Raw genomic sequence first — 26,575 nt, forward strand, 5'->3', positions numbered from 1 at the left:
CTGGATAAAGAAGTATACAAGATACATGGGCATTCTGGTTATGTGGTGACAGCACTGTCACTTCCTTTTAGCCACAATTTGTGAGAGGTACTTTGAGAATATTCAGTCTCCTCATCGGCTCATATTAAATGTTAAATAAAAAAATGTGCAAATAGCTGCAGGGTGACAGACCATCATCTTCTACACGCACCTGATCTCATGCTGAGACGCCGCCTGCCCTTCACTCTCCTCCTCGTCTTAATTAAATCCTGACAATATGGCGCTCTTCACGCACAGCTTCGACTCCCAGCTAACAGTGACGTCCAAATCAGGTGTCAGTAACTCTACTCTGTACCCCACACATGTCTCTATGGCAGGTGATATTGGCATAATATTACATATAATACATACACTGATCAGCCACAACATTAAAACCACTGAATAACATTGATTTTATTGTTACAATGGCACCTGTCAAAGGGTGGGATATATTAAGCAGCAAGTGAACAGTCAGTTCTTGGATTTCGTGTGTTGGAACCAGGGAAAATGGCTAAGCGACGGGTTCAGAGCATCTCCAAAATGGCAAGTCCATTTCCCAGTATGCAGTGGTTGTTATATCTACCAAAATTGGTGCAAGGAAGGACAACCGGTGAGCCAGCATCAAGGTTATGGGCACCCAAGATCACGCAGAAGAGCTACTGTAGTTCAAATTGCTAAAAAATGTACTGCTGTTCATAATAGAAAGTCAGAACACTGAGTGCGTTCCAGTTTGCCGGAGCTGCATAGCTGCAGACCTACAATGAGCATGTGAGCGTCAAAACTAGACCACAGAGCAATGGAAGAAGGTTGCCTGGTTTGATACATCACGCTTTAGATTAGGTAGATGGAAGGTAGCCTGACTACGTCAGACTTCGTACTTCCGCTCAATTTCAGTTTGCTTCTGTACTCAGTCTGATATAGCAAACCAGCTCCCAGATTATCTCCAGCTCCGCACCAGCCGTCCAACCAACGAACAGAGGGCGGGCTGAGAGCCGTGATGTAGATGCTAAACGCAGAATTTAAAATTGTAGTTTAGGTTAGGTAAATCTAAAACGACAGCGGACATGGAGACATGGGATGCTACATGGAGGTGATGTTGTGGCCCTACTCCCAACAGGTTTTGAAGCTCGAACAGGCACCCTTTTGACAGGTCAGTGTCTCCTTTCTTTTCCAGTCCTTGAATATTTCCATATCATGCTGTAATCTTGTAATTAAGTTGCAGCATTTCCGACAGACTCGAAATGAACGAAGAGCTGTGCTTAACAGAACTAATCCTAACTTTTACAGTTGGCTGCAAATATTTTCTTGTTTGTCTCTACTGTCAAATATTAGTTTAGATGCACTAATTGTACCGTGGATGGGTAGATTTACTTCACATAATCTGCAAAAGTCATTCACAGCCATCTTCACTCCGGTATTTCGCTCAATGGTTTTGTTTTCGCCGCATACCTGTGATTACAGCGGAAGTTTGAGGCGGCTGAGCCGGGCGCATAACATGCATCATAACCAAACGTTATGTGATTGGCTTACGGGTACACCAATGATTTTAAACTTCAGAAGAAAGTAAACCCCCACAAGAAAGTAAACACTTGTCAATTATGCCCTTCCAGACTCTACGAAGCAAGGCGAAGTAGCAGAGTTTGGTATTACTAGGCTAGATGGAAGGGTGCATGTGCATTGTTTACCTGGGGAAGCGATGGCAGCAGATTCACTATGTGAAGAAGACAGTCCGGCAGAGGCAGTGTTTTGCTCTGGGCAATGTTCTGCTGAAAAACCTTGGGTCTTAGAATTCATATGGATGTTATTTTGACATGTACCACCTACCTAAAGATTACTGCAGACCACGTACTCCTACGGTGGTCCAGTAGTGCACAACACAACTGAAATAAGTCGCAATACAATAAAATTAGCACAACACAACTGAAACAAGCCGCAACACAACGAAATTAGCACAACACAACTGAAACAAGCCGCAACACAATGAAATTAGCACAACACAACTGAAACAAGCCGCAACACAATGAAATTAGCACAACACAACGTAATTAGTCCTATGCATTGTGTTGTGGCGATTTTGTTGTGTTGTGCATAACTAAGCCACCGTATACAGCTCTTTATGGTCGTGGTGTTCCCTGATGGCAGTGCTCTCCTTCAGCAGGATAATGCACATTGCCAAACTTCAAATATTGTTCAGGAATGGTTTGAGGAACATGACGAAGAGTTCAAAGTTGTTCATGTTTTTGATATCTCTCTTATCTGTCACATGCATTTGAGGTCTTTACTAATTGATGAGTTGAAACAATATGTTTGATTAAGGAGACATCTAAAATGTGCACTGTTGAGGGTTCTACAGGACCAGGATTGGGAAACATTGATCTATGGGATGTGAACCAGCAAAACTCAGAGAGATAAAATCTCTCCCATGACGAGAACGTTACACTGTAATCTTTCGGATAACAGGTCATTATTTATGAGAGCAACACACAGTTCCTTATCTTCATGAGATAATGAACTTATTTTCTCTCCAGAATTCCATAAAGAACCTCAACAACACTCTTTGAAGATCAAGCCAGATAGTGACACTGCTTTCCAAAGGCTCCTTCAGAACAAACCTCTGGTTGAGCGACTGAGCATATATGGGCCGCTTCAGTGAAAGGAGCTCTTTAAAAATACCCTCTTTCATTCGCCCCGTTCAATGCCTGATCAAACAGGTCTTGACAGTATGTGTGGCACTGCCAGCTGTTCTTTTTCTTCTCTGTTGATTTTTTCTTTCCAAATACAAAGTAAGTCAATTGCTGGCCCTCAGGGTGTTTATTTTTAGACCCAATAGATCTAGGTATTTGTATGAACTCAGAAGCATTGTGTCCAGACATGTAGGAAAGCCTTAAAGGGATAGCTTTCGCCAAAAATGAAAATTCGGTCATCATTTACTCACCTTCATGTCATTCCAAAATGACGCACAAAAAAAGATATTTTAAAGAATACTTCATACAGTGACAACTGAGTCCAAAACAACACTGGACCACACAATTGAATGGACAAAACAACACAGAAATTAAATTTTTGGATGAAATATCTCATTAAATGTCTAAGTATAGAGTGAGAATACTAATACATTAAAGGTTAAGTAGCTATATACTATAACTAATTATTTAATCTTCAATAGTATTACTAAACAAAGTCTTACAAGTAGTCTACAACCAAGATACTTCTTCTGTAGTTAATCATTTGAGACTGTAATCGTTGCTTTCACTTAACCGATAAGACTTCCTAGATAAAACTAGTACGATTTCCTAAATTTACTGTCACACATGCAGTAAAATGCATTAAGGAGATACTTGCAGAAATTGCTTTTGTGGAGTTGTACAGTTGTACAAAAGTCAACACAACGTTATAAATATTAGACCATCTGCGAGGAGAATGTTACTCAGTCAGCTTCGGCTGAAGACCTCATTTATCTGTTTCTCGCCGAAGAACCCTGAGGAACATCAGGACAGATGACGTCCAAGAAAAGTCTGACAACATTAGAGAAGAGCTTAGAGAACAACTCAAGTCCAAAAGGTGAGTTATCGTTGCTCCAAATCCAGATATATTTCAAGATAATTAGTTTTGCACACTTACTCAGCTCTGACTTCCACTCAGATATAAATGTAGATAAAGCATCTCAGTGGTAATAAATAAAACAAAAGAAAACGTGTAATTATTTATGATTCAAAGGCCCTATAATGTCAAATCAATAGACTTGATCAATGCCACAAAGTTGTTTACTTGGCAAACAACTAGTCTAAAATGAATCTCTGCTGCTTAACATTAATGAAAGAGTTTGCTTTAGATTAAATGATTTCATTGAACTCTTCTTTTGCCTTCAGATGCTGCCGGTGTTCATGATAAACTACAACTATAAAACTAACTATAAAATAACTTTTGAATGATTGAGGTTATTGAAAAACCTTAAATTACGGCTCAGTGCAAAATGACTATACATTCAGTTCATATCTGTGGTATGCAATGCATACAATGCAGCATTTTTCTCTGCAGAAAGCACTGGAAAGCGGCATATGCATGTAAATTACATAGTTAAACAGTATGCTCTCAAAAATAGCTCTTAGAAGCTTACTGTAATCACTTTCTACTTCCAGAAGTACTTTTTCACTCTGGTGCACTCGAGTGAAATTACACCTCAAGTAAACTTTGTAGCAAAGTTTCACTTTAAACTTACAATGCTTATATGTTTCACATAATCATTAAACTTAAAAGAGTATTTTTGCATCTCTTATGATGAACATTATATACAACTGTTGGTACACACACATTATCCATTGCTTTCAAATTCAGTTACCACACTAAAACTGCATTATGTTCCACGGGGCTGAATCCATGAAATAGCTTCACCTGCAGGGTGCTGCTGAGGAAATGTAATCAATCTGTTTACACAGGCGATGTCAAATTCTATTCCTCGCTCTGTCTCTGTCCGCAGAGGATGAGATCGATACGGAATGTGGGAGTCTGCAGGAGCTGACGGCTTCCTCAGGGGAATTCTCCAGTGGGAATTACCCCAGCAGCTATAAGAATGGCATGAGCTGCAGTTGGCATATCACAGTAGAAGCCAATAAGGTACCGGATGACACTTACCTCAGCTCATTAGCCGTTAGCTGCTCATTAGGACACTGTGAGGTTTAAATGACCTACATGCTTTGGTTTCTGAAAGCATCTTCCACACATAAGGCTTCAAGTAGAGACTCAAAGTCTTAAAAACATTATCATATTTTTGTTTTTCATGTTATATGTGCTGTTTGATTTTGCATTAGATTTTCAAGGTATGAAATTCCTTATTATAAGTTTTAATTGTGCCTTTAATCCAATTACAAAGTAATGGGACACCATTTGTACCTTATTTGTGGAAAGTGGCAAAATGAGTTCTCTTGGTTTCTTCTTCCAGGTGATCCATCTCTGGTTTGAAGACTTCTCTATACAGGACTCCAATACGTGTGAGGCCGACTTTATCACTCTCAAGGACGAACTGGGCATTATTGGTGAGTCTTGTGCAGTGGCTGGTCATTATTTTGGCAAACCCATTTCTATTCCCTGCAGAGAGTCAGGAAAAAAATCACTGTAAGTTAATTACCATGAGCACAGAAGCGATCTGCCTGCATTTATTCCAGAGGGCATGAGGCAATTAACTGACAGATTGACTGAATGTTACCGGTCACCATTTTTTGGCTGTTGGGCCATTGCTTATGCTGAGCATGTCCTGACAAATTTTCAGTTTGAATGAGAGGACGCACAACAAAACTGAGATTGGCCACTCTACCTAAAGCAAAAGCGATGTATTTCCCTGGATTTTCTAGTCCAGCAATTCTCAACTGGTGGGTCACAACCAGTTCAGCTCACAGATGAAGACTAAGCTGTAATGCAGGCAAATATATTTCACAAATGCTTATAGATCAATAAAATCGTTTGGTTAACATGATCACAAGACATTGGGGATGCAATATATATGATAGCAAAATAGAAACATGAGAAAATCTTTCTGTTGATATTAATGGCTGTGTTGAATCAGAATCAGTGTTTTGACACAAATTCATCTGTCACTTTGTATGGACAGGAATTTTCCAATTGAGCCTGTGCCATTTTTATGGTTTATGGTGTAATATTAATAAATTAGAATTACATAGTGTTTGATTTCAAGAACATTTGGGTTACACTTTATTTTATGGTGTCCTTGCTACAGTGTAATTATACATTTAAGTACCAAGTAATAGTAATAAATAACTTGTAATTACTATAGGGTTAGGATTAGGGTTTGGTTTAGGGTTATTGCATGTAATTATGCATAATTTACTGTTATTACTACAGTAAGTACGTATAACAAGGACACTAAAGTAAAGTGTTACCAACATTTGTTTACTTTTGTTTTATTGCTATTTGATTGCTATTGTAATGATTTCTTTTTGGATTATTAGTCAATCTCATGAATAAAAGGTATTAAAGGGAAAGGGAAGTGGTGTGTGGCCAAGTATGGTGACCCATACTCAGAATTTGTGCTCTGTATTTATTTAACCCATCCAAGTGTACACAGTAGTGAACATACACCCAGAGCAGTGGGCAGCCATTGCTGCAGCGCCCGGGGAGCAGTTGGGGGTTCGGTGCCTTGCTCAAGGGTCTCACCTCAGTCGTGGTATTGAGGGTGGAGAGAGTGTTGGTTATTCACTCCCCCACCTACAATCCCTGCCGGACCTGAGACTCGAACCCACGATCTTCAGGTTACAAGTCCAACTCTCTAGCCATTAGACCACGACTGCCCCAGCAGTATTACTCAAATCAAACGAAAATTACGATAATGCATCCAGCCTTTTTGTTTTTGAGTTTGTTGAATTATTCTCATGTCTAACAAATCTAGTTGCCAAAAAATACTACCATTCTAAAAAATAGAATATAATAAAAATGTAAATTAAAAAAAATTATATATATATATATATATATACAGAGAGAGAGAGAGAGAGAGGCAATTTTTCATAAAACATTAGAAACAAATAATAAATGCAAAAATAATACAAAATATCATTACATGTATATAATATTACATGTAATATTATATACATAATTAATATTATTTGTAATAATTATATTATTAATATATGCACTCATCGGCCGCTTTATTAGGTACACCTGTTCAATTGCTTGGTAACACAAATTGCTAATCAGCCAATCACATGGCAGCAACTCAATGCATTTAGGCGTCTAGATGTGGTGAAGATGATTTGCTGAAGTTCAAACCGAACATCAGAATGAGGAAGAAAGGGGATTTAAGTGACTTTGAACGTGGAATGGTTGTTGGTGCCAGACGGGCTGGTCTGAGTATTTCAAAAACTGCTGATCTACTGGGATTTTCACGCACAACCATCTCTAGGGTTTACAGAGAATGGTCCGAAAAAGAGAAAATATCCAGTGAGCGGCAGTTGTGTGGACGAAAATGCCTTGTTGATGTCAGAGGTCAGAGGAGAATGGGCAGACTGGTTAGAGATGATAGAAAGGCAACAGTAACTCAAATAACCACTCGTTACAACCAAGGTATGCAGAATACCATCTCTGAACGCACAACACGTCGAACCCTGAAGCAGATGGGCTACAGCAGCAGAAGATCACACCGGGTGCCGCTCCTGTCAGCTAAGAACAGGAAACGGAGGCTACAATTCGCACAGGCTCTCCAAAATTGGACAATAGAAGACTGAAAAAACGTTGCCTGGTCTGATGAGTCTCGATTTCTGCTGCAACATTCAGATGGTAGGGTCAGAATTTGGCGTAAAGAACATGAAAGCATGGATCCATCCTGCCTTGTCTCAACGGTTCAGGATGGTGGTGGTGTAATGGTGTGGGGGATATTTTCTTGGCACACTTTGGGCCCCTTAGTACCAATTGAGCATTGTTTAAACGCCACAGCCTACCTGAGTATTGTTGCTGACCATGTCCATCCCTTTATGACTACAGTGTACCCATCTTCTGATGGCTACTTCCAGCAGGATAATGCACCATGTCACAAAGCTCAAATCATCTCAGACTGGTTTCTTGAACATGACAATGAGTTCACTTTACTCAAATGACCTCCACAGTCACCAGATCTCAATCCAATAGAGCACCTTTGGGATGTGGTGGAACGGCAGATTCGCATCATGGATGTGCAGCCGACAAATCAGCAGCAACTGCGTGATGCTATCATGTCAATATGGACCAAAATGTCTGAGGAATGTTTCCAACATCTTCTTGAATCTATGCCACGAAGAATTAAGGCAGTTCTGAAGGCAAAAGCGGGTCCAACCCGGTACTAGCAAGGTGTACCTAATAAAGTGACCAGTGAGTGTATATTATTAATAATAATATTATATGTTTCTTCTGCAGGGAAGTACTGTGGCTATTCTTCACCTAAACCGATAGTATCCTTAGGAAACAGCCTTTTTGTGTATTTCGACACCAATGACAGATACACAGAGAGGGGATTCAAAGCCCTGTATCGTGCTGTGGCCCCTGAGACAACGTCAGGTAAAGACAATGGGCATTACATAATGACTTAATTACATAATAGTATTATTAACACGGTAGAAGAACATTTGAGATTTAACAATGCACGTCTGCTGCGCCTTTCATACCATCATTTAGTGACTGTATCTTACTCTGCCGGATACTGAGAGGCTGTTTTATGTGTCTCGCTGCAGCTGACCTAGAAAGAGGCACAGCGCGTTAGTGTATGTGTGTGTGTGCGTAAATGGGGTGTATTGGGAGGGGGGCTGTCAAAATACCCTTTTGGTGTCTCTCTTTGCAGCTAAATCTCTCTCGTTCCCATGCTTCAAGAAATAGTTGGGTCTGGTGGCGTTCTTCAAGGTGACCATGGGGAGCTGTTGACCCCCGGCTTTCCCTCACAAAACTATGTGCACTCTACCAGGTGCTTCCAATGATCAATATGACCTCTACACCTGCTCTTGATTTATCACAATCTATCATTTTCCAGTTTGTTCTCTGGAGTCTGTATCTTTGTCCTTTTCCACCTACGATCCGATTGCTCTGAACACTGTGTTCAATATCAGCTGCCTTACTCATACATAACCTTCACCATCAAAATGAATAACATTGAATGAATAAATCCCTTTGTTTCTAAAACAGTAATCATCACTATAACTATTGCTCATACGTACAGTAAGAAATTAAGTTCCTCAATTTCTATGTTACTATTCCAAGTGACAGGACTTGATTTTTTGGTATATGATAAAACAGATTAAAGGAATCCACTATGAAAAGGAATATTAGCCATTTTCTAAAATTTTCAGTCATTTTTGTCAATGCAAATGAACCCAATCTGAAGTCCTCTTTATATGAAGCCTATATTTTGCAATCTGATGCACATTTTTGTTTGCAAGTCATTGCATTTAGAATGAGAAAGAAGGAAATTTGTTTACTTTACATTTAGAATGATGTCACCACGACATCACTGCAAGTAATTGATTATTGTTGTTTTTGTCTTGATGTCATATCTAAAAAGAAAACTGACATTTATGTCAAAAGAGGGTTTTTTCAGCAACTATTTTATAAATATTCAGTCTCCTCCACTGCCCACCTTGTAAGACGTAAAAAAAAACCTATGCACATCTAGATCTTATTATAAAAGGCATGTGCGCATGGTATTTTTGAAACCGATTAACAAGATAGTACGATTCAACTTGTCAATTTTTTTCCTATTGATTAGATTGTTGCAGATCTACACCACTCTTTTAAAATACTAAATAAATTTAATTCAGATCAAGCTCAGCTGGATCGATTGAGGTGTTTACATGAAGCCTTTTCAATACAATTGAGCAATCAATCCAACTATAAAAGTATTATTTGGATGCATGGACATGTAGCTACTGGGGCTGGTTTCTTTTGACCGTGCCAATATGTAATCACCTAACAACCATCCAGAACAGACTAGCAACCAATGCCTTTGCACCCATTCATATCATTCTACCATCCTGGCAGAGGCGTTTTGCACATGCACATTTTCCTCACAACGTCAAAAATGATAGTTCCACCACGCTTTGACAAATTGTTATGAATCATTACTCCAGTGACACTCAGATTGCACATACACAGGAAATTGTGCAGTTTGTGAGGTGGATTTGATGATCAGTTTTGACATGAGGGGCTTTGATTGTGGAAATCAGATTGCTGGAAGCTTTCTCACAGCGTGGCTCCATCTGGCAGGATATTTACCCACATCAGCTAATCTACAGCCAGCCTTCCAGCCTTGACTTGAAACTAACTAAAGATGCATGAGAAAGCACAATTTCAATCACCAGCCCTGTCAGGATACCAAAATTGCATTTGGATCAGTTTATGCATTGTACATGTGCAAAATCAAAATGCCAAAAAATAGCAGTTTAAATACAATGTGTTCTAGTTATTCAAAGGTGAAGATTATATATAATTATATAATATATTTAATTTGCATGGGTCGCCCAGTGGATGATAAACGTACCTGATGGGGAAAAGGTCCGGCTAACATTCACAGCGTTTAACCTTGTCCCAGAATCATGTGGTGACTTTGTGGATGTCTATGACGGCGCTTCAGGTGGTGTTGCCCAACTGGGTAAGAATTGACATTTACCAAATCCAAAAAAGCTTGCCTTTGTTCCTCGCCGAACATCTGTGCACTCATTTGTATCTGCCAAAATATATAAATCTCAATTACTGTAGGTCGTTTCTGTGGAAACAGTCTCCCGGCTCAGGTGTTGTCTAGTGGCAGTAGTATGGTGGTACGTTTCTAGTCTGATTCGAGTGGGACTGCCAAAGGCTTCAGTGCCACCTATACAGTAGCTAGTGCACCACCAATTACAACCACTTCAACGACCACCACCAAGACCACGACCACTGGACCAACGATTACCACATCTGTTCAGACCCAAACACCTGCTCCTGTAGGTAAGTACAATCAAACTGAATCAATGCATCACATACCTGATCATATTAAAGTACGGGGCTGTTGTTCACTGAACCTCCTGTAGTCTGATGACTTTCCACTGACAAGAATAATAATTCTTTCCACAACTAAAGAAGCATCTTACATAGGGGTGGGCGATATAATGGTAGGCACGATTAAACGGTAGAAATTTGTCAACTGGTAGAAATTTTGGGCTATCGTCTCCATCATGGTTACACGCTCACAAGACATTGGACATGAAAAATCTATCATTTGATTGCACTGTTAAGCACTGAGGTTTAAAAACAAGTGATTTTAAGTCATTGAAATGCAATCAGCAGTGAAAGAGAACTAATTTCTCTATATGTGCATGCTGTCTGAGAGTCGAGCGCTCATGAATACTGCAGGAGTATTGAACGGAATTATTTTTGCTGCTTTATAGGCCTTGAGCGGTTAAATACACACACTTGTATGTGTCAAAATGCGTCTTTACAAGTATCCTCGTAAACACAGTATTGCAGGTTTTAAGTTAAAGTACACAGTTCAAAGCAGCTGAAGCATTTAAAGAGCTCTTTTTTGTGTTTTTCTTTAATGTGTGCATTGGGGTGTTGGAGGAATTTCTGTGGAAAATATAATTTAGTGCAACACTTGAACAAAATCAATTAAATCTACTCTGTTAACAAGCATTTAGCAGTGCCATACATGACATGCTTACTACCTTACATGAAGCCAGATGATATTTAAACACTGCAAGGTCTGAAGAATTTCTTTAGTGCATTATTGTTCCGACAATAACGCTTGCTCTCTGTTCAGACTCTGGCTGCGGGTCCCCTGGGAAGCTGTTTGGACTTAAAGGTCAGATAAACTCCAAGAACTATCTTCAGGCTTATCCTGCAAAATTGAAGTGCTCTTGGGACATCTCAGTGGATGAGAGCTTTCTTGTCAAACTGCACATCACTGATCTAGCCATTGTGGGTGAAGCAGGCCAATGCGGCAAAGATAAACTCATCGTCACAGATAGTCAGCAGTCACTGGGTAAGATGCGACTCTGAAAAGACAAAGGTACAATGGCATGTTACTTGCCATTTCTTGGTGAAATTTTCTAGCAATTTCAGAGTTTAAATGGTTTCAAAGTAAACTTTTATTCAGTGTATTTCTTTATTTTTAATAAATGGTGCTTGCAAACTTTTCAAGGGTATTACCAGCCTGATCTCACGCCAATTCGTACATATTTTACGAGGTGGCTAATTCGGACTACCTCACTTGTATAAATTCATACGATTTTTGCTAAATCGTACGTATTTTACGAGTTGCCAATTCGTATGAATTTATACGAATGACCTACAACAAACTCTACCCCTAAACCTACCTGTCACTGGGGTTTAGACAGATCGTACAAAATCGTACGAGTGAGGTCGTACGAATTCGCCACCTCGTAAAATACATACGAATTGGTCATGAGATAGCGTTGGTATTACTCTCAGAAAACATAATCTAGTCTGTAATCCATAGTATGCAATCTACAGTCTGCTCTAAACAATATTGTGTTTAAATCCAAAAATCACCTCATTTTGCAATTGCCCGAAACTGAATTATTAAAACTGGGCTTAATATTTGAACAGACTTGTCCTATTTATATGTGACACATCCTCCAGTAATTTAATTAGATGAAATGTGTCAAGCCAGCATAGAACTGTGCCAGAACGTGGCCTATCAGAGACGACCTTCGACTCTGTTTTGGGGCCCATAACTAACACTAAATGGCACCGCTGGCGCAAGAGTAGCTGGCGTTCTCATCGCTCTCTCTTATCCCTCGCACAAAGGGGCTGTAAAAACTGATTATCATCAGTCTCAGCGAGGCATGAGCCAGCAGGCGAGCATACTATAAATTACGGCTCCTTATTACTGAACATCAAACAGAGCTGTGAGCAGCTGATACGCTTATCTGCAGCAGCTTTTCAAGGACTGCACGCCAGATACTGTCAATAAGTCCCAGTGCAGGTTGAGGAAGAATGGTAGAAAACGTTTGAGGGAAAAGACCAAGAGTTTGGGACAAGGAAGGACAAAAAGGACAAGTGTTTCACTGGCTGTTTGCAGAGCACTGAACGTGTAGAGGAATAGTACTCTCAAACAAAGTCACCTCATGTCATTCCAAAGTCGTTTGACTTACTTTCTTCCATGGGACAAAAAAGATTAATCACTCTTGTCTTTGTGATTTCAGTGAATGGGGAACAGAACTTTCAGATGTTAAAAAGTATAAATACAGTACATCGAACTATGTACTAAGTAATTTAAATTTATAACAACAGATTTATGTGGAAAAACAGATGAAAATTTAAGCTATAAATGCATGAAAAAAGCAACCAGTCCATGCAAAGGGAAGTCAATGGAACAACATTTTCATGAAACCACTGAAATGCAATATAACAGCACACTGAAATTAATTCAATTAATGAAAACAAGTTTAGTTTTGGTCCACCAGCAGTCATGGATTTTATGGCTCATTTGTCTCGACACTGTGCCCTTACTTGCCTTACAAGTGTGTATGTGTGTGTGTGTTCTCCACATCACTTTCTTTGCCCTGGCTGTCAAGACAAAACGGTGTGTTAATGTTAGTTCTGCTGACAGCCTGTGTTACCCTGAAAAGAGGAATAGTACAAACAGTTTGAACTGAAATGCATAACAAACAATGTTAACCATAACTCAGCTATACAGTGAATTCACATCTTAAAAATACTAATATTGCATCTTTAAGTATGAAAAGCCCTCTAGAAGTGTTTATTTGCAGTACAAAGAATTTTGTCAGTTTCACATACAGGTTTTTTAGCTTAATAATAAAGAGCTTTTTCTTCGCTGACAAACGATGTGATGCATTTCCATTGTGTGAGCGAATCATTTAAACTGAATCATGAACCGATTCAAACTGTTTGGCTAACTGAACCATTAGACCGGTTGAGTGAAAATAACTGACTCAGTCAGAATAGTTATTTTTTCATAAAACTCAGACACATGACATGATACTGAAATATTCTCAGATTTTTTTTTTTCCCGTTGGAAAACAATCTCTTGTCAGACAAGGATTTAACAGTAAAATCTGACTGGAGTTGGATATGATTCTAAATTGATATTGTCTTGGTAAAATAGTGTCGCACAAGAGATGACATAAAATGCCATAGTTATGACATGAAAAGACGCTAATTCATTATTATGAGATAAAAAGTTCTAACATAAAATGCTAACATCATAATTACGACATTTAAAAGTTATATTTATAATATTAAAAGTTTTATGAGATATAAAGTTATAATTATAGGTTAAAAAGACAATGTTGAATTATGAGATAAAAAATTCATGATTAAAAGTCAATTATGACATGACAAATTTGTCGCAATTGCTTGTCTAAATTATGACTTTTTCAAATAATTTCGACTTGTCATAATTTGGACTTTTAATGATGTATGTCATAGTTTGGATGTACCGGTAGTATGTCATAATTTCATAATTCCTTCCATAATTATAACTTTGTGTCTCATAATTTCCACTTTTATCTCATAATTATAATTTACCAAAGCAGTTTTTCTTATGTTGCACAAATTGTCTTTCATAATCAGTTATAGCATTTATGACATTGAAAGTATTATGAGATAAAAAGTCATAATTCTGAATTAAAAAGAAAAAGTTGAATAATAAGATAAAGTCATAATAGTGACAAACAAAATCAATTATGACATGACGAAATTGACATAATTGCCTGTCTAAATGACTTTTTCTAATTTCAATTTGTGCCATAAATTTGACTTTTTAACCTCACAAAAATTATGTATGTCATCATTTGGATGTACTATGTCGTAATTCTTTACATTTTTAGTAATAATTATTGTGTAGTATCTCATAATTTCCACCTTTTATCACAAAATTATAATTTACAAAAGCATCTTTATTTATGCTGTGCAAATGGACTTCCCTAAAAGACCCTTTTAATGTACAGTACCAGCCTGTTTATTTCTAAGTGCCAGGAAACTTATTTCTAAGTGTCTTATGTAAAACTAAATTTCAACTATTGATGTCTTGTTGATGCAAGCAACTTTGACTAACCTTGTACTGTAGGTGGCATTGAGTACACGTGATGCAAAACCAGCAATGTCAATGCTCTGACTTTGGGCCAGGAGATGGAGAGTGGTGCAGAAACTTTCTCTTTTATCTCTTTCTCTCAGGCACACACTGCGGGTTTGTTCTTCCCCCGATACTAATCAGTGTCAGTAACATGTCGCTAGGTTTCCAGTCAGACGCTCGGCTAGCTGACCGCGGCTTCTCTGCCACATGGGAAGCAGTGTATCCAGAGGACCTTTTTGGTAAAACACCTTATAAAGACATCTATCCACTAACACCTACACACACATACACACACCTCGGATGAATCCTGCTGATGTGGCTGTGAGCCAACAGCCATCAGCAACCCTGTGTGTCTAGCGAGATTTTCTATGCGTGTGTCCCCTATGGATATTTTGAAGTCAAGGTAATGAGGGTAGAATAGCAATTCAGAATAACCGTAGGAAACAGTGTCATAAACACACAGGCAACATCATTTAACCGTCCCATTTTAACAGTATTTCAATAATATTTTAGAAATTTCATTTTAAATCTGTTGCACATCCACAAGCTGGAATAGTGCCAAATCACTCAAATAAATGTCCCGGGTGACACAGTGGCACTTAAAAGAGCTATATTTCACAGTAAATATACATATTCTTGGATTTATGCAAAACATTTCCCCCTTCACCAGATGCTTTACCCCTAAAAAAGGAGAGAAAACCATCTGTAGTCATGCTGATTGAGGCCTGCATTAACATGCATTGCAAGCGCTCACAGTTAAAGCTTGTCTCTGTGACATATTCTCCATAGACTCACAGTAAATTCTGCCTGCAGTTTCCTTCTGCCTGTGCAGCCAACCAGAAATTAACAAAAAGAAGGCCTTATAGAACATTTTATACCACATTTCTTTGCATTATAAAGGGGTCATATGATGCGATTTCAAGTTTTCCTTTCTCTTTGGCGTGTTACAAGCTGTTCATGCATAGATAAGATCCCTGAAGTTGCAAAGACTAAAGTCTCAAAATCTTTGTTTGGGATTCCAAAAGAGGACACAACTAGAAATCAGTGGTTAAATTGTATTTACAACACTGTTCCAGAACAGTTCAATCCAAATATTAGAGTGTGTGCAGCACATTTTATGGAGGACTGTTTCCTGATCCTGGGAGTAGCCTGCCAGCTAAGCACAAAGGCTATTTCTATAAAGGGGGGCAATTCCAACTTTGCACTTCTGACTCACAGCCTGTAAGTACGTTTCTGCTACTGACGATTCAAACGCAAGTTTTGAGCAGTGTAGAGTAGTGCTTGTTGTTTGTCGTTTCTCCGATCACAAATGCAGATATGGCAATGTTTACGTGGAGCGATGCAACGCGACGTGTAAAAAGACAGTATAAGTCATTATAATCAGTAATTATGTCCCCACTGGATGCAACAAATGCCTCGTTTATAAAGGTTTTTATTGTTTTTATCTCGTCGTGCTGGGACACGGCATCACAATACGATAAGGGGTGTAACATTTCTGTCTCACGCTTGAGGTATACGGCCAATCACAGCGCACCGGATAGTTGGCCAATCAGAGCACGCCTCGCTTCTCAGAACGATGAGGTTTGTAAAAATCGGCGCATTTCAGAAAGGCGGAGCACAGAGGAGCAACAATAATGTACAGTATGTGGAAAATAATGTGTTTTTTTAACCTTAAACCGCATAAACACATTGCATTACACCAAATATACAAAATAATGTTCTTTTTAGCAGGGTCATATGACCCCTTTAATAACATTTCAGGCTTTTTCTATAATACAAAAATGCTAATAAGCCACAAAAATATGATGAACAAAATAAATCCTTACATTTTCTGTGATTCTCTAATGTTGCACATGATTTTAGAAAATTTTTACTGTGCATTATGTATAAAAGTTTTGTTCATAAGGCCAAAGATGTCAGTCTTTAAAATGATTAGAGAAATAATTGTATTTTTATTGTGGAAAAATATGATTCTTTCTCTAATCATTTTAAATAATTAGAAAATAATTTTATTTTCATATTTTTCTATAATAAAACAATTCTATTAATCCATAAAACCAAAAATACGAGGGACAAAATAAATCTTCACATTGCTTGTGATTAGTGATTGTCTGATCTTGATTTTGCAAGTAGCCCACTGACCTGTAGAAAAAAATGGGACCAATTGTCTCTACAGACTTTTTAAGTAGCAGACACGCTCACCACATATAGTTTTTTACCGACAAAATTATGATGCTTTTAGAAAAAGCAGTGCACTGTTTGTCAGAAATATGCACGGAAAAACATCTAAATTGCAATTACAACAAAAATATCTAAAAAACATCTTCCATTGGCAAGTATAGCAAAGAATTTTGGACTCTGGTGACATGTGGCATGTCCTAGACCTGGGGCTAAAACCTGAGATGTACCAGCTGACTTCTGCTATAATGGCAAGACACAATTTTCTGACATTTTGCTTGGTTGGAACAATTCTACCTTTAACTGTCACAGTTTATAGCCGTTACTCTGTCCGAAGGCACCAAACCTCACTTATGATGTCCTGCAGATATCCAGGGATGTGGAGGTTTCTCACAGGAGGAGACAGGCATCATCAAGTCTCAAAATTGGCCCACGAACTATCCAGCTAACAGCATGTGTCTGTGGACCATACGCGTTCCCAAGGGGAAGACCATTAAATTGACATTCACTCATTTTGACGTGGAAGAGGCTGGCATCCTTTTCGGCCAGTGCAATGACAACGTGGTAGTCTACGATGGAACACAACCTGGAGCGAAAAAATACGTTGAGCGAGGACAAGGATGTTATTAAATGTGTTTTCAAGGGCGCCTGTTTATGAGGCCCTTCAAATCAGATAAAACTGTGACATATTTATAAGCTTCATTCATTCAAACCAGACGTATGTTTATAATATACTGTCCACTAAAATGGTATGGCTTTCATGCATTCAAGGTCTATAGAAGGCAATATATTCAAATAAATTTACTTTCTCACAGGCCCCTTTTGTGGCTCCAAAATGCCTGCTGTCATCGAAACCACAACAAATGAACTTGTGATACGTTTCTTTGCCGACTTTTTCATTGAAGCCAAAGGTTTTCATGCACACTGGACTACCGATTCCACCTTACCGACCCCTACTGACCCTCCGGTGCCGCCCAACCCTTGGGATGACATCAAGATAGGTATGAGCAAATACATTTAATGTAATTTCACATTTAACATCAGTTCCAGCAAATTAATATAAATCATGAGCTAATAATCCTAACCAGACATTGCACATCAAATCAGTCAAGTCAATGTATTTGCATAGCACTTTTTGCATAGACATTGTTTCTAAGCAGATTCACAGAAAATCACGATGTTTATATTTATTATATCTTAATATCTTATATATTATATCCTTTTTATATACTATATGTACTGTATGTATGCAGGTAAAATATGGAGCTGTGCAGTGATAGTTTTACAAAGTGTGTTGTATTGTCATATAGTTGTTGAACATGTCACATGTCAGAACACCTTAGCACTCACTATAACTGCACCACCCAGAACACCCTAGCAACAACCTGAAAACCAACTATAAAGGTTGCTAGGAGCAAAACCCTGACATCATGGTCATCATTTTGCAAGCATTGCTCACATTTTCCAGTGCAGTACCAAAATATCCTTTGAAAACTAGTCTGAGTAATTTAGAGCGAGGGCTATTCACAGCTGAAATCATTCCACATGTTAGAAATCTCTGCAGATAAAAGCCTTCACCTGAATGCTGAGCCCTCTTCTTTCACAGACTGGCCTAAGAGCTGCGGGAAGCCCACGATCCCTCCGGATGTCAGCACTCGCATAGTGAACGGAGAACCTGCCAAAGCTCACTCCTGGCCGTGGCAAGTATCCATGCAGGTACAGTTAAGCCTTCATCTAATCTCACACCTTACCCCGAAGAGATTTCAGCTATCCTATATTACAGGAAAGATAATGCTTGTCATTTCATCTTATTAAAGATAAAATTCTGTTTATCCAAATCTAATGATATGTGAAATGCACAATGATATTACCAGGGTCAGTGTGCTTGAGGTCAGTTATTAGTTAAGCTTGCTGCTATTATCATGCTGATAATTATCTGTGTTTGCTAAGGGAAGCATCAATATTAATATACTTAGGACTAGGGATTTGAACAAACCTTTAACCCTAACTATTAAATGTTTTATATATATACTGTATGCATAACTCATGCTGCATCAAAATATAAATATAATTTTATTCTCATTTTTGTTAAAGGTTTGGCGTGATTCTGAGCCTTCACCCAAATTCGGTCATACATGTGGAGGAACTCTCATCCATAAGAACTGGGTCCTGACAGCTGCTCACTGCTTCATCAGGTATTATATATATATATAAATTTATACACACACACACACACACACACACACACACACACACACACACACACACACACACATATATATATATATATATATATATATATATATATATATATACTGTAGATATGCTTTAATTTATCTCTAATGAAGTATTTTTGTGTCTGGGTCTCGATCATCCTGTGATCACACTGTGTGCTGTGTGTGTGTGTGTGTGTGTGAACTTTTATCAGGTATGCCTATGAGCTGCATCGCTGGAAGATGTGTCTGGGGAAACACAACCTGACCTTCTCTGAGCCGACTGAGCAGTGCTTTAACGTGCTTGGCATCTATCGTCACAAGGGCTTCCAGTACCCAACTGTGCCAACTGTGGAGTTGCCAACAACTACATTGATTTCGCCTGTCTGCCTTCATTTGAGGAGGTCCTGCCCGGAGGGAAAAAAAGTTACGCAACTGGCTGGGGAGATGAAACAGGTTAGGTTATGGTGTTGTCAAGCCACTGAATTATAGCGATAGAAATGATAGTTTTGGGGTGGTTTTGCAATACTGCTGTAATTATGCCGTATACATATATAAATAGATGAAAGAAACTGAAACCAAAATAGAAACGGAAAATATAAAAATAAAAGCTAATGAAAAATATTGATAAACACTATAGTAACATATACTAACATAACTATGCAAAATGTAAACAGCTAATTTTTCATTATATTATATTATATATAGATGTTTTGTCAGTGATGGATTTTTGGTGGCATCTTAACAGTGTGTCTCTCTGCTACAAGCAGCTAATATTAGAGTGATCGGACTCATGGCATTTTTACAGCTCAAGCGAATGGCTCAAAAATCATGCTTTTACTTTTTCAGCAGCCCCATCTGATTTTATTTATAAACATGTTTGCCCTGATGTATAAAACATGCACTAAAAATATAAAGATCCTATATAAACAATATATACTCACTGGCCCACATATCTGATAGTCCCAAAGACTCTGAAGCGATTGCGCCCTCTGCTGTGCAGTTATTTTAATGCATCCTGAAATGAAGAATCATACCAGGTTAGATTAGAATCCATATTTACCTTTCAGCTACCTTTGCCTCTGAGAGACAATAAGCAAAGTAACCACTAATACATGAAGTCATCTTGCCCACAGGTAACTCCACCGCTCCCAACGCCGCTGAGGCATCGAACCAGGTGGCTCTGCCGGTAGAGCAGTATGACACCTGTAAGCGCATGGACTATTGGTGGTTCCAGGTTAAGACCTCCATGATCTGCTGCGGCTACACTTTACCTGATGAGCTCAAGTCTGTATGCCAGGTATGGAGCGATTCTGAGATCAAATACAGTAAGCATCTGCTGTATTCACTTACTGTTACACATCTGCTGTATCCTATGCCACTTACTGCGTTGACATTTCATTCGGTAACATTAGGCAGCTTTAATTTATATACTGTTTAATGTTTGATGATCACATTATTTTATGCATCTGCTTACATATGTGATCACTTGATTATTGACATGACTTTTCCTGACCTTTAAATATTTAAAGCACACATTGTGATGTATGCAGCAGTACTACCTACCACCTGGATGCTCTCCCCTCTTTTCTCAATTGTTTCTCTATCACCCTATTAAATTCACTGAAATAGTAAATGGAGAACATAATCACTGCTAGGTTAACAGAAATACTGTTAAAAAGGATACATTGGACACTGTGTAAAAATAATTCAATTTTCTTCTCTGACCTGTGATGATAATCAGGACCAGAGAGGAAGGCCTGCTCAGCATCCTGCAGAGACAAATTCTGATGCCCAGTAATTAACAAGCTTTCACAACGAACGTGCTACAGTTTATTATGCTGTCAATTAGTCAACACAGGCTTATCATGCAACAGTTTCGTTAAATGAATGTGCTAACAATTCATTTTACAGCATTAGAGGCTAATATATGATGGCTATGCATTAAAGACTATTTAGCAAATCACAATGACTTCGGCTACGTTAACTTTCCAATGAAATGCATCACAATTGATTTTAATGTTAAACAAATAAAAATTGATTCACACTCTGATTGTCATCCATCTTCGCTGGTCCTCTAATTCGGTAGGCGTTGTCACTAAAAACCTATAGGGTCCTAGAAATGCGGTCCTAGGACTGCGTTCCTGAAAATGCAGCCTCCGGTTTTGCAGACAGATGCTACTCGAAAATTCTGTCAGTGGCGGGGAAAGAGTTAAAGCAAAGCAAAAAACCAACCAACAACATTCTACAAAAATGTCTGTTGCTTATAGCATTCATTTCATGTAATAGGTGGACCCCTAGTATGCCAAGACGGCCCCTCAGCTGCCTGGGAGGTGCACAGCATCACTAGTTTTGGTCTTTGATAAGAAGCCCAGCGTCTTCACTCGTTCCTTTGCCTACCTGCCTTGGATTGAAAAAATCATTCGCAAAGACATCTATGAACTCACCAGTACATCCACTCAGCATGCTGGACTGGAGAATCTTTCTCATTTTGGAATCAATTAAAGATTTTAGAGTGGAGTTTAAAACACATTCTTGTTTCCTGAAGGTTCTGGTTGTGGTGGACTAAAGGATCTGGGTGGAACGGAGGACATGCTGGCATCAATGGATCATCCAGAGAGTTACAGTGACAGAGCTTCCTGCCAGTGGAATATCCGTGTGCCCACAGGGAAAAACGTCTACCTTCACTTTAGCAGCTTCTCCCTGCAGGAGACCACGCTGTGCCTCAATGACAAAGTCACTCTCAGTGATAGCGTTGGCACTCTGGGTACGTAGACATATCCCATTTGGCTTGCCATATATACTAGTGTGCTCTCAGGTGGGGCATCGTAGTGTTTAGGGAATGTGGATGAGATATAATACACTGTGTACTCTGCCTCTTTTTCTCAGGTACCTACTGCATATCTCCTCCGAGAGATCTAGTCACGGCTGGGGACACACTGACTGTCAGTTTCTCCTCCAATGACAAAATAGTGGACACAGGGTTCAGTGCCATTTGGAAAGCAGTGGATCCTGCTAACTTAGAGGGTGAGTGAAAAAACTAGGGCCTTATGATTTCCGCAATGCAGAAAACACGGATGGAATCACAGTATAATGTGGAATGTCATGTAATTTGCCAAACTTTGGATGAATAAATCAAAAGTAGGTAAGTACACTTAAATTAAAATGCGATATGGACTAGTGTCTGTGAATATTAAGCCACAAAAAAACTATTTTAAAACTAATTCTGTTCTGTGTGAATGAATGGCGCAGATGCACAGTTTTGTTTACTACACACATACTGAAGCTCGAGTGATGCTTGTGTTGTTTTCAGCCTCTGCCGCCTCAACATATGAGTATATGAACACATGAACATGATCTCTAGAACTGCCCTGAGAGTCACTTCATGAGCATTTTACCGTTTATTTCAGGTAAAACTATTGTCATATCATATACACACAGAAGGTCTTCACAGTAACCCGTCAAAATAAAAGTTTGGTTTAACTTGAAGAAACCGTGACAGAAATATTACTTAATGTAATGATAGATAGTACTACTACTACTAATACAATTATTTTATAAAACATTATTTTTTTAAAGATATATTTACCAGAATTGTTTTTAGCTAAAAAAAACTAAATTAAATACACAACACAATATTTCTGGAAAATAATAAAATAAAATAATAATAAATTACTATTTTCCCCCTTGCTTTTGATTATTAATATTATAATATTACAATTTAGATGATTTAGATGAATAGATCAATTTAGATTAATACAATTTTAACCATTAAAACAGAGCCTAGAAAAATTTAAATGGAGAACAACAGAATCCAGATCAATTAAAATGAAAAATTTGGGGGAAAAAACAAAACAAAACAAAACAGATTTTGGGAAAAAATAAAACAGATTTCATAGGGACCTAAAAAACACAAAAAAATTTCACCCTCTGAGTAAACAGCAGTCATGCCATGAGATACATTTAAAGTTTCACATTTAGGTTATGGGCAGTGGCATTTGCTAAGGCAAGCATTATTATTTCTATTTATCATGCTTTAATTTTATTTAAACAAACCCCTAACATCAGAGCAACTGCATAGCAACTATATTCCTTATTTAATGCATAGCAACTAACTAACAACTTAGAATATTTAGAATTGCTCCCCGGGCATCGCAGCATAAATGGCTGCCCACTGCTCCGGGTGTGTGTTCACTGCTGTGTGTGTGCACTTTGGATGGGATAAATGCAGAGCACGAATTCCGAGTATGGGTTACCATACTTGGCCGTATGTCATGTCACTATTACTCTTTACTAGTTATAGCATGAAATAAATATGAATGAACATCAGAAGGTATCATTTCAACCACAGAAAGACTTCAATACACATAATTTTACAAGTTCAAGTCCACCAACGTTAATCTACTCCCCGGTCTGGTTTGTTTGTCAGACAAAACTGGCAGAGAACACCTGTCAATCAAACTCCCTGCAAAGGGTCAATTGCATAGCAATGAGCTAACAATCAGAAGACTGTAGCAACCACATAGCAACCACTCAGTATAAAAGGATATAATCAAAATAACATCATGTATTCTGTTTTCCATACTTTGGACTACTTTTGTCTGTTCATCTCCAGCTGCTGTTGGTTGCGGTGGGCACTTCACCAGTCAACAGGGGGAGCTCCGATCACCCAACTGGCTCAATGAGTACCCGAGCCAAGCAGTGTGCACCTGGACTATCTCCATTCCCTCAGCCACTGGACTCCATATCACCTTCACTCACTTTGAACTGCAGGCTGTTAATTTGCTGGGGCAGTGTGTAGATTACGTGGAGATCTTTGATGCTGCTGGGTCATTAAAAGGTTTGATTATGCCCTATAGCATCTAGTTAATGATTATGATTTTAAAATTTCATTGGTTTATAGTCAGCTGCATTTTCCCATTGTCCTACTGTATTTTCTCTTTATTTAGGAAACTTTTGTGGCTCTAACTCACCATCTTTAACTGTCAACGTGAACAAGGCCACCATCCGCTTCCTCAGTAATGATGCTAACCAGAAAAAGGGTTTCCTAGGACACTGGACCACCGATCCTGGTGTTTTCTCTAGAGAACACTTATAATAACCGTCTATTCACTTTGCTTCCATCTGGTAAGCGCTTCCGTAGCCCGATGGCAAAAACTGAGAGACTTAAGAGGAGCTTCTTCCCCCAGGCCATCAGGCTCCTAAACTATAACTCTGTGTCATAACATCACTTGACTCCATGTAAATATCACTATATCAATAAGCTATTCATAATTTTTTCTTCTTCATATTGCTGCCATTTAAATACCAAATACAACTTTTTTGCACATTCTTTTGCACATTCCTCTTATATTACTATTTAAGTCAACAACATACTGACCTGCACATTTATATTTATATTTTTTATCTTTTATTTTATTCTTTTATTTTTTCTACTTTTCTTTTTCTTAATATTTGTATACTATATAATTGCACTGTCCTTGGAGCGGACCTGACTTACACTGCTGGTTATACTCTGTATAATTGTGTATGTGACGAATACAAATCTTGAATCTTGAATCTTGAATAATGGGGAAGAACTGTTGAGCGATTGGCTGTACAAATAGATTAAACTAAAAATCTTTTTACAGACTGTCAAAAGCTACCGAGAAGCAAACAGACTGTTGTAATCCATAGAAACAACTTGAATCCAGGCACTCAAAAAGTGGATTTGCCATTGACATTTTGTCACATTTGTTGAATTTTGGGGTAAAACCCATATCCTAGGTTATATATTGGATTGACAACTCACCAATGAAATCTTTACCATTTTATATTCTGTGTACCTTTAAAGTTTTTGTCAGTATTTTTAGCTACACCCTGGAAACTTCACCAGTATAGTAATGACCTACAGTAACGCAGCCACTCAGAGCACTATAGCATCAGCATAGCAACACTGGCAGCCTCCCAGAACATCCCATTAACCACTACGAACACTGTAGTAACAGCATAGCAATCTCCCTGCTGCTATTGGCCAATGTGGTTACCATGACACCCGAGATCAGCTGGGTTTGCCTACCCGAACCCTTGTCCATCATGCCTGCCGGAGATGTGTGTTAAGTAACAGGCCGGGCAGTGAGAGAGGTCAGACGAACAAAGACCTGTTCATTGATTTAGTTAAGCATCTGTTGTCATTTGTTCCAGTTGCTATTCAGTAATTAGTGAGTATCAGAGGATATTAATGGTGCGTTTACTGCGAAGGTGATTAAGATGAGAATGTAAGGACATACTGTGCCCTTAGACCTTAAAGAAAACCCATCTGAAATTTCAAGCAGTACTTTTGCACAACTTGACACTTGAACACATGCATGAAAACAATAAATAATCAAGCTATTGTGCCCTTCAGGTGTGCTAATGCTTAACTGGAAATGTCAGTTAAATTCCAATATTGCACTTACTTCCTTCTAGTGCCTCCTGCTCCTTCACACTCGAAACAATCTCTTCTTTCAGCCCCTCAGTGTTCATTAGACTGACTCTGGTGGTCTGCTTGTGTGTCAGCCGTCATGAAGTGCAGCATCAAGGGAGATTCATGGTATAGTGAGTTTTGGCCCCGTGAGATGAGAAGCCCTGTTTTCACCCGTGTATCTGGCTTCAATGAGTGGACAGAAGACAACGGCAAGTGCTACATGCAAGAGACATTGGGAGATAAAAATGTAAACAAATGACAAGTAAACAAATGCACCTTTAGACAAGGTTTATTGTTTATATATTTTAATTTAGTGAGTGCTATGTAGCTGCTCAGTCTTACTAATTTATAAAATATATTTTACGATTAGGATTTCAAAATCCTCCATAATCATGAAGGTCTCATTTTAAAGTTTTACAGTTAGAATAATATGAGAAAAATTGTACAGTTGGGCAGAATTCCATGAATTGTTTAATCTAAAGACAAATGATTGAAATTAGCTTTGTAGACAAATATAATTGTTTGCGTACATATGAATTTATTTACAGAACCTCTAAACTTGTTAAAAGAATCCAGCATACATGAACTCCTTCAATAGTTTAAAAGCATCCCAGGATGCACCTCTTGAAGATGGTTAAAAGAATAAACAGGGTTCTAAACTGGAAATGGGACGTGACGTTGAAGTATAATATTTCAAAAATAAGATTTGCTTTGGTAAATCCATTATGTATAAGTTTAGGATTGTTTAACATTTTTTGGCCACTGCACAATAATCCCATCCATCCATTAGTGAAGCTTTTGAGGACTAGTACTCTTTGTACTTGTTGTGCAAAGACTTTTTAATTCAGTACAAAAGCCTGTGCATACAAATTTACATGCAGTTTATGTTAGTCTTGAATTTCTGACTTAAACTGGAAAGGAGATTCTAAAATATCATATACATGCAAAAAAATAAAAGCAGAAATGTTTCAGTTTTTACATGATTTAAGTTGATTCTTTAAAACGTATGAAGACAAGCAAAGGCACCTTACATCAACACTGAAAAGTTGTGAATTGGTAATTGATGCAGCTTCCTCTCATTTGCCCCATGTGGAGAGACTCTCAAAGGTTTGGGCCAGCTGGTCATGTGACTCACATCACCAGCCAATTAGAGCGCAGGGC

At 38.4% G+C, this 26,575-nt stretch overlaps 1 pseudogene across 1 annotated transcript; it reads left to right on the top strand.

Annotated features, from left to right (window-relative positions):
- Positions 1–3,515: 3,515 nt before the first annotated feature.
- Positions 3,516–25,673, top strand: LOC306873762 (cubilin-like; annotated as a pseudogene). The gene is made up of 21 exons: positions 3,516–3,579; positions 4,496–4,632; positions 4,958–5,051; positions 7,915–8,055; positions 8,365–8,455; positions 10,009–10,135; positions 10,243–10,467; positions 11,279–11,500; positions 14,680–14,817; positions 17,124–17,378; positions 17,572–17,757; positions 18,363–18,472; positions 18,851–18,951; positions 19,185–19,425; positions 20,106–20,269; positions 21,240–21,418; positions 21,518–21,736; positions 21,859–21,996; positions 23,585–23,809; positions 23,919–24,041; positions 25,507–25,673. The product of its transcript is annotated as a cubilin-like (transcript).
- The last annotated feature ends 902 nt before the right edge of the window (positions 25,674–26,575 follow it).

Source organism: Barbus barbus, assembly GCF_936440315.1.
Source record: "Barbus barbus genome assembly, chromosome: 8".
In the NCBI taxonomy this organism is placed as follows: domain Eukaryota; kingdom Metazoa; phylum Chordata; class Actinopteri; order Cypriniformes; family Cyprinidae; genus Barbus; species Barbus barbus.